Below are 9623 nucleotides of genomic sequence, written 5' to 3'. Positions count from 1 at the left end.
TAGGGAATGTAAGATAGCACAGCTGCTCCAGAAAACAATTTGGCATCATCTTTAAAAACAACATGCAACCATGCACAGTGACATGTGCTTGTAGTTCCAGCTACTCAGGAAGCCAAGGCAGGAGGACTGCTTGAGCCCAGGAGTTCAAGGCCATCCTGAGCAACATAGCAAGACCCAATCTTTAAAAAAATAAGTAAGCATGCAGGCCATGCACAGTGGCTCACACCTGTATTCCCAGCACTTTGGGAGGCCAAGGCAGGTGGATCAGCTGAGGTCGAGAGTTCAAGACCACTCTGACCAACATGGAGAAACCCCATCTCGACTAAAAAAATACAAAAATTAGCCAGGCACAGTGGCGCATGCCTGTAATCCTACCTACTCATGGGCTGAGGCAGGAGAATCGCTTGAACCCTGGAGGCGGAGGTTGCAGTGAGCCGAGATTGCGCCCTTGCCCTCCAGCTTGGGCAACAAGAGTGAAACTCCGTCTCAAAAATAAATAAGTATGCAACTTCCATATGATCCAGCCATCCTTCTGTTGGGCATTTTTCCCTGGCAAACAAAAAATGATGTTCACAGAAAAACCTATACATGAATGTACACAGCAGCTTAATTTGTAATAACCAGAAACTGACAACCACCCCAAATTTCTAATGAGTAAATGGTTAAACAAATGATGGCACATTCAAATGATGGTATACTACTTAGCAATAAAAAGAAACAATCTATTCATACAACAACTTGGCTGAATCTCAGAGGCAGTATGCTAAGCAAAAAAAAAAAAAAAAAAAAAAATGCAATCTCTACAGGTCTCATACCACAAAATGTCATTTACAAACATTCTAGAAATGATAAAAGTATGCATACGGAGAAGAGATTAATCATTTTCAGGATTTAGGGACAGGGTAGGAGAATGGGAGTGTGAGAGTTTCAGCATGAAAAAATATATAAAGGAGTGACACAGGGATGTCTGGTGATAGAGCAGTTCTGTATCTTAGAGTGATTGTTACACAAATCTTCATGTGATAAAATTGCATAGAACTACACACACAAGTGGATGAAAATCTGGTTGGTAAAGTCTTAATAAGGTCTGTAGCTTGTACCAGTGTCATTTTCCTTGTTTTGATATTGGGTTATAGTTACATGTTTCCACTGGAGGAAACTGGGTTAAGGGTACACAAGACCTCTGTGTACTGTTTCTGCAACTTCCTGTGAATCTATATTCATTTCAAAATAAAAAGTTACACATCCACAAAATCATCATATGTTATGAAACTATCACAATTTGTACATCATATGTTACAAAACTATTAAAATTTGTAGTGATTATTATAAATATTAAAATGAAAATCATTTTGGGGGTCAATAGAATTAAAAATGGGAATGAGGAATGAGTTGTTACTGAAATCAGCTGGTTATAGTATTTTATATTGGTTTTGTCATTATGTTAACTTCTGTTGATTGATAAGCTAAATTTAAGGGGCAAATTGTTAATTAGGTTCATTTATATGGAAATTGCCTTAAACCTTCTATATAGTGAGTCTTCATTATTTGAGGATTCCATGTTTGTGAATTTCCTACTTGTTGAAATTCACAGTCAACAGTCAGCAGTGCTTTTTTGTCCAAACTTGATACTCAGCAATGCTTTCACAGACATGCACGTTGGGGTCAAGAATTTGAGTCACCCAATGCATGCATTCTCATCTAAGGTCAAATGAGGCCATGCTTTGCCTTGTTTCAGCTCTCATACTGCAATAAGTGTTCTTTTCCTAGTGATAGTGCTACATTGTTGTATTAGTCCTATTTTTTTTTTTTTTTTTTTTTTTTTTTTTTTTTTTTTAATGAAAGAGAGAGATTTAATTGACTCACAGTTGCCCATGGCTGGGGAGGCCTTAGGAAACGTACAATCATGGCAGAAGGGGAAGCAAACATGTCCTTCTTCACATGGAGTCAGGAGAAAGAAGAGCTGAGCAAGGAGGGCAAGGCCCCTTATAAAACCAGCAGATCTCATGAGAACTCACTATCTCAAGAACAGCATGGAGGTAACTACCCCCATGATTCAGTTACCTCCCACTGGGTTTTGGGAACTATAAGATGAGATCTGGGTAGGGACACAGCCAACCCATATCAATTGTTAAAATCTTTGTTGGTGATCTCACTACTTTAAATGGTCTCCAAGTGTAATGCTGAAGTGTGGTCTAGTATTCCTAAGGTCAAGAAGGTTATGATATGCCTTACAGAGAAAACACATTTTAGGTAAGCTTCACTCAGGCCTGAGTTCAATGTTAATGTACTTCCAGGAAGAGGAGGAAGAAACTTGCCAATCTGTACATCAGGCCTCACCAAAAAGTGCTAAGGTAACATCTATAGTGCCTGATGAAACTCTGGGAAAGATAGAAAAGCAGCTAAATTTATAGATTCATGAGATTTCATTATGGCTAATTTTAAAAAGCATAGTGGGCAGCATTGTTGTGAAGCTAAAAGCCAGAGGAACTTAGGTCACATTACCCAGAGTCAGGGAAAAGTTAAACTCTTCTTGGCTAGTGCTGTTTGACTCAAACATTTCAAAAGGTGATAGATGCAACATGAAAAATGTTGAGCTTGCAGGCAGATGGGTTCTGCAGATCAGGATGTTAAGGAAGAGTGTTTTAAAATAACCAGCTAAATGTCACATCGGAAAATGGAAGAACAAGTTTTCAAAACTGATGAGATTGGTTTGTTTTATAAAGATGTTGGCAGAATCTACATAATGCAAATGGCATTTTGGTGGTCAAAAATTTGACCAGGATCAGCGCAGTGGCTCTTGCCTGTAATCCCAGCACTTTGGGAGGCCAAGGTTGAAGAGGATCGCTTGAGCCCAGGAATTTGAGACCAGCTTGGACAACCCCATCTCTACAAAAAATAAAAGAAAAACTAGCTGGGCATGTTGGGCCTGTGCCTGCTGTAGTCCCAGCTATGCAGGAAGCCAAGGCAGGAGCGTCGCTGGAGCCCAGGAGTTAGAGGTTACAGTGAGAAATGATCATATCACTACACTCCAGCCTGGGCTACAGAGCGAGATCCTGTCTCTAAGGGGGGGGAAAAAAAGTTGACCAGATGCCCGCAGTAAGTTAACCCTTTCCTTTCCCCCAAGAACAGTAGTTTGTGACACAATGTTTGTGACTCAGTGTTGGTGGGAACTTTGTAGAATATAACTACCACAAATGACAAGAGTCAATTGTATTTGCTCCCTGCTTTCCTCTGAGTTCACTTCCATAGGATTAGGATTTCATCCTTTTATGCATCTATTTACAACAATGCTGGAGACGCTCATTGTCCTAAGAAAGTCTGTTTCCTCTTTCACATGCCACTGTATCAGGCAACATCTTACACGCATGTTCTTGTACTTTTGCAAATCAAAATAACCCAATCGTTTTCTAATGTGTAGTTTGCCTTATCATTACTTGTCAAACATTCATGCACTAACAGTAGCTGCCAGGTTTGTGTAATGATGTGCATTGTGGAGTCAGAGTTGCAACATCTTAAGTTGAGTATTCTGGGACTGTCATATTTGTATGTGTCAACTTTTAAGAACTCTTAATAGGTATGTGGAGAAAATCATGGTTCATATTTTCATTTATATAAAGTATAGGAGGTCTGTATTACTGTTGTAGAACCTTAAATATTAATTGTTGCCTTACGTTGTTAATGAAAATTCGTACTTGGTTATTTTGTGTCTTAGAGATACAGTTGTCATTGTACAGATGTCCAGTAATGTCATTTTAAATGCAAACAACTGCTTTCTCTTTTTCTACCTTTAGTTTACTTGTCACCTTGTTACACCAATAGTAGAGAGTATAGTTTTATACATGATACTCTTAACCAGTGCAGGCTTGATGTAAGCTGTGATCTGCAGTCGTTATGGCAGTTTGGGGATACAAAACTGGTTCACAATGAGGAGCTGGAAAAAAATTTTACTACTAAGAGGTAAGTTACTATGATCTAAACGTGTTTGAGAGTTTGTTGTGTTTCTTACTATGGAGTTTTATGCTAATTTATTTCTACCATTTGAGATTTAGTAAGTTGTTACTAAGAAAACATTATTTTTTGTTACATTCTCATAGTCCTCTGTAACATTGAAAGCTAAGTGTGAGATTTGATTAGTTTTATGTATTAATGTAGTGAGATTTCAGACACCCCCTTCCAATTTTCTAACCTTGATAAATTTTTCAGAAACATGCATCAGCACCTTTATTAAGCAGCCAATTTGTAGATCCCTCACACCTCCTAGATAATGTAAAACAGCAGTCAAAGTAATCAAAAGTAACTCCTTTTACTCTTGAACCCAGCCCTTAAGAGACTGGGTTGATGTTTTTATTTGGGAGGATTGTAGCCAGCTGTTTCTAGCTTTTCCACTAGAACTGTCCTTTCTATGTTGATGCCATTTCTCACACATAGTTTTTTAAAGTACTTCTCCAGCTTCTTTGGAAGGCATATTATTGTCATTTTCATAAGAATAAAATCATATGCAAAGTTTTCATTGTAAGCATTTTTTATTTATAGGTATAGATTTTGTTTGAGCACAATTTAGCGTTTATTTTCTTCTAACTTGTCTCCTTTGCCATTTCTCACTGTTTAACTTAAAACCTAACTAGAGTTTGATAGACCTACATGTGGAACTCGTTTTGGAATGTTTCGACTTGTATATTTTAGAATTGATTCCTCTTAACTCAAACATGCTGCCACACTTGGTGTCAGTTTGGAGATTTGGAATTAATGGGAATGATAGAATTTGTTAGCCGGGCGTGGTGGCTCATGCCTATAATCCCAGCACTTTGGGAGGCTGAGGCGGGCGGATCACCTGAGGTCGGGAGTTCGAGACCAGTCTGACCAACATGGAGAAACCCCATCTCTACTAAAAGTACAAAAAATTAGCCAGGCGTGGTGGCGGGCGTCTGTAATCCCAGCTACTAGGGAGACCGAGGCAGGAGAATCGCTTGAACCTGGGAGGCAGAGGTTGCGGTGAGCCGAGATCACGCTATTGCACTCCAGCCTGAGCAACAAGAGTGAAAGTCCATCTCAAAAAAAAAAAAAATTGTTGTGGCATGTTGCCTTTCCTCTAAAAAACACAGCTTTGTGGGTTAAAAAAGGGCTAGGTATATCCAGTGACTTCCAAGTTGAAAAACAGTTTGATCCAAAATGAATTCCTGACACTGTTCTTTGGTTTTGCTTATTTTGGACATTAAAATTTTTGTCCTTTCAAACCAGTTATTTCTCCCTGTTAGTGTTACAGAAAAGTTAGAACAAGTACCCAGTGATAGACAGGACATGTTAGAACATTGTAAATGACCAACATGTTTAGGATTTATTGTTTTCCTGGCTGTTTGCCCAATTAGACAAAAACTCGTTTGTTTCCCATAGTTATTTATACTCATTTTATGGTACTTACTACAATATATTGATTTGTGTCTCATTCTCCTAGTGTATTTTGAGTTTTACCTTGTTTTGTGTTCAAAGTGCAAAACTGAGTCTGGCAACACAAGCCAATTTGAACGGGTTTCTGTATTTGAAATCAACAATAACCCAACTGGAACTGAATTTCGTACTGGGAAAGGGGTACTTGTAGGAAAGACATTCTAAAATATGGATTTAGTTCAAGGGAAGAGGGCAATGAGGACCCCCCACTCCGGCCCACTGCAGAATTCTCAAATGGGAAGTTGGTGATAATCTGTACCTTGGGGCACAGAACCTGTGTTTCATGAGTCTGTAGTTTTTGAGAAAAATTCTACCGAAAACTCAGCGTATTAGAGTGCCTTGACCATTTCCCGTTTAGACCCAAGAAAGGTCATTTTTTCAATCATAGAAAATTCAGATTCAATAAAAAAGAGTCACTCTGTTTGTGGCCTAGTTTCACAGTTCAGCTTTGCAAGATTAGCTTGAAGTAGAGAATTAATCCTTTCCAAAGTTAGGGTGAATATGGGTTTAAAAGAAATGAGATTTAACAGGGGATAAGGATGTGGTAAAGCACAAATCTGTTGCCTAAAATCTTTCCCAAATACCTTCTTTCTCCTATTTGGAGAAAATACCTCCTTTTGAGTATTTTCTGCCTAGTAAGTGGAACTACCTCAAGTTCATACAGTAAAGATACACATTGCTTAATGACAGGATTATGTTGTGAGAAATGCATCACTGGGCAATTTTGTCATTGTGTGAACATCATAGAGTGGACTTACACAAACCTAGATGGTGTAGCCTACTTACACACCTCAGCTGTATGGTATAGCCTGTTACTACTGTAGACACTATAAACACTGTATACTTAGGCTACACTAAATGTATTTTTTAATTTTCTCAATAATAAACCTTAGCTTACTGTAATATTTTTACTTTATAAACTTTAAAAGTTTAACTTTTTGACCCTTTTTAAATAACATTTAGCTTAAAACACAAATACATTGTGCAACTGTACAAAATATTTTATCCTTATTCTATATACGTTTTCTATTTTTTTTTTTAACTTTTAGAACTCTTTATTTAAAAACTTAAGACACAAGCACACACATGAGCCTAAACCTACACAGGGTCAGGATCATCAATATCATTGACTTCCACCTCTGCATCTGTCCCACTGGAAGGTCTTCAGGTGCAGTAACATACATGGAGCTGTCATCTTCTGTGATAACAATGCCTTCTTCAGAAATACTTCCTGAAGGACCAGCCTGAGGCTGTCTTACGATTAATTTGTTTTAATAAGGAGAGATAATATACTCTAAAATAATAATAAAAAGTATAGTATACTAAATACATAAACCAACAACATAGTCACTTATTATTATCAAGTATTGTGTATTATACATAATCATACATGCTATACTTTTATAGGACTGGCAGTGCACAACCATCACCACAGACATGAAAGTAATGCATTACACTATGACATTATGAGACCTAAGATACCACTAGGCAATAGGAATTTTTCAGCTCCATTATAATCTTATGGGACCACCATTGTGTTTTTGGTTTGCCATTAACAAAAATGTCTATTATGGCACATGGCTGTATTTTAAATGCAATCTGGGGGTAGAAATTGATGGTTTCAAATTGAAATTCAGTACATGAAGTTCATTATAGATTGAGGGCCTTGGATGATGGGGAGGTCCCAGAGACTTGTTGCCAAGAGACAGACATTCTTAGTCTCAACCATTGTCTGAACAAGATCTCCTGCTATGGTTACTAGCCTTTGGAATTTTGAGAGCAAGGAATCCCAGCTGCTTCTTTACAGAAGGATATATATGCCAAGGACAAGTTAATACTGACAATTGTTAGCATTCTTTACTTTTTAGAATTCAGTTGTTTTTTTTCCTCCATGATTGTATTTTGGGTTTAGATAATTTAAACTTAGCCATATGTCACTAAATGAATGTTGGTTATTTAGGTCTATATCCAGATCTGTTGGAAACGAAGGCATTTCATCTGTGTGATCATCATGGATCTGGAGTTGGATGTAGTAATTCAATGAGACTTTGGGTTGTTCCCTCCTTGTGAGGTAGATTGAAAGTACTTTGTGTAAATGAGCACTTTTGAAAGTATATGTGTTAGAAGTAGGGTATGTAGGAAAAAGGGTAGCCAAATGAGTAGACTACAGTTTTCCTAACAATTCTAGATCATCTTTTATAATTAGCCTAACCATTTTTTGTCCAGTTCCCCTTGCTTTGTGAGTTTATTGATGTACAAGCCTAGTCATTTTTTTTTTTTTTTTTTTTTTTTTTTTTTGACACGGAGTCTTGCTCTGGCGCCTAGGCTGGAGTGTAGTGGCGCGATCTCGGCTCACTGCAAGCTCTGCCTACCTGGTTCAGGCCATTCTTCTGCCTCAGCCTCTCAAGTAGCTGGGACTACAGGCGCCTGCCACCATGCCCGGCTAACTTTTGGTATTTTTAGTGGAGACGGGGTTTCCCTGTCTTGATGAAGATCAAGATCAAGATGGTCTTGATTTCCTGACCTCGTGATCCCCCCATCTCAGCCTTCCAAAGTGCTGGGATTACAGGCGTGAGCCCCTGCGCCCGGCCCTAGTCATTATATTTAAATAAACATAGCATAAGACTTGCTTGGAAATCCTCTTCTGGTGGCTATGAGCAAGGAAGCCTAGTTGCTACGAGCTTCCTTCTTCCGACCATGATGGGAGCTGGATATGGATAAAGATAAAGCTCTGCACAGCAGAGGGAGAGTTGTGGGGAAAAACAAGTTCCTCATATCATTGAGGGGCCAAGTTCAGAATCTGCCTGTGGTGAGCAGCATAATACTCCCCCAAAGATGTCCACATCCTAATCCCCAGAAACTGTGAATATATCACCCTTACATCCTTACATGGCAGAAAGGACTTTGCAGGTGTGATTGAGGTTACAGACCTGGAGATGGGTGAGTATCTGAGGTGATCTTAGTGGGCCCAGTTTAATCACAGGAGCTTTTAATAATGGAAGAGGGAGGCAGAAGAATGGATCAGAGAGCAGAAATGAAAGAAAAAAGAGATATGCCTTTTCTGGCTTTGAAGATGAAAAAAGGAGATTATGAGCCAAGGATTGTGGGTAACTTCTAGAAGCTGGGAAATGTCCTTAGCTAACAGCCAGCAAGGAAATGGAGACCTCAATCCTACAACTGCTGGTAATTCAATTCTGCCAGCTTGGAAAGAGATCCTCCCCTAGAACCTCAGAAAGGAACACAATCCAGACAGATGACACCTTGATTTTAGCCCAGTGAGAGTCATGTCTGACTTCTCTATGTAACTAAAATAATAAATTTATGCTTTTTAATCCATTAAGTTTGTGAGAATTTGTTATAGCAGCAAAGGAAACGAAGTCTTATATCTGGAGTTGGGTGGCATTCGCACATTTCTTAAATATTGTGGAATCCCAATTTCTCTTAGCTGTCAGCGTTTTGGTTCTTATATTGCACTTTGGGCCAGCTGGATACTGAGTTCTTATCACTAGCAATCTGATGGATTTGAAAATTATTAAGTTATCTTTAAAGATCTCCAAAGAAATAATTTTATTTTCTTTATTATAAAAAAAAAACGTACTTGAATACTTTTAATCTCTACTTTAGGCAACCCCCACCCCATAGCTAAATACCTTGTATGAACTTGTGTTTCCACTTAAACTTAGAGATAAAATACTTCCCAGAGTTTCATTTACTGAACAAAAAATTACCTACTATATGTAGGTTGTCTTGGAACCTATTCTAAATGATGTAATTATGACGTAGGCATTCCATCCAAAGCACTTATACTTTGTTGTAGTTGGCTTAAATGAGACAGCATGTTAGCACAGTGTAAATTAAGAGTTCCTGGTCTACAGAAAGATATACAAGATTCCAATTCTATTTCATCCACACAGCTTCTCTATCATATGAGTTTTCTCATCTGTCTTTTACATTTATTTTACTTAATATATAATAAAATATTAGTTAAAAAGTAATGACCAAAATTAAAACCCCACAAGCAAGAGTATAACTACAAATTCTAAGACTTGAATGTTGTGTTGATTTTGAGCTTTCCATCCCAGAGCTTAAAGTACATGCAGGGTTCAGAGGTGACAGACTTTGACATCTATCCCTCGTTAGTATTGCTGCAGAAAAACATGGGGAAACATTTCTAG

At 38.1% G+C, this 9623-nt stretch overlaps 1 protein-coding gene across 1 annotated transcript in view; it reads left to right on the top strand.

The window, feature by feature from the left end:
- Positions 1-3807: 3807 nt before the first annotated feature.
- LOC108518461 (protein TASOR-like) overlaps positions 3808-9623 on the top strand; it is a 19285-nt gene continuing 13469 nt past the window's right edge. Inside the window, exon 1 of the mRNA XM_017856863.1 lies at positions 3808-3960. The gene's annotated coding sequence lies outside the window, so the exon portion shown is untranslated. The remainder of the gene's footprint in view (positions 3961-9623) is intronic.

Source organism: Rhinopithecus bieti, unplaced genomic scaffold (assembly GCF_001698545.2).
Source record: "Rhinopithecus bieti isolate Rb0 unplaced genomic scaffold, ASM169854v2 scaffold_2077, whole genome shotgun sequence".
In the NCBI taxonomy this organism is placed as follows: Eukaryota; Metazoa; Chordata; class Mammalia; order Primates; family Cercopithecidae; genus Rhinopithecus; species Rhinopithecus bieti.
The sequence above is the reverse complement of the archived record's forward strand: the minus strand, read 5'-3'. Positions and strand labels throughout refer to the sequence as shown.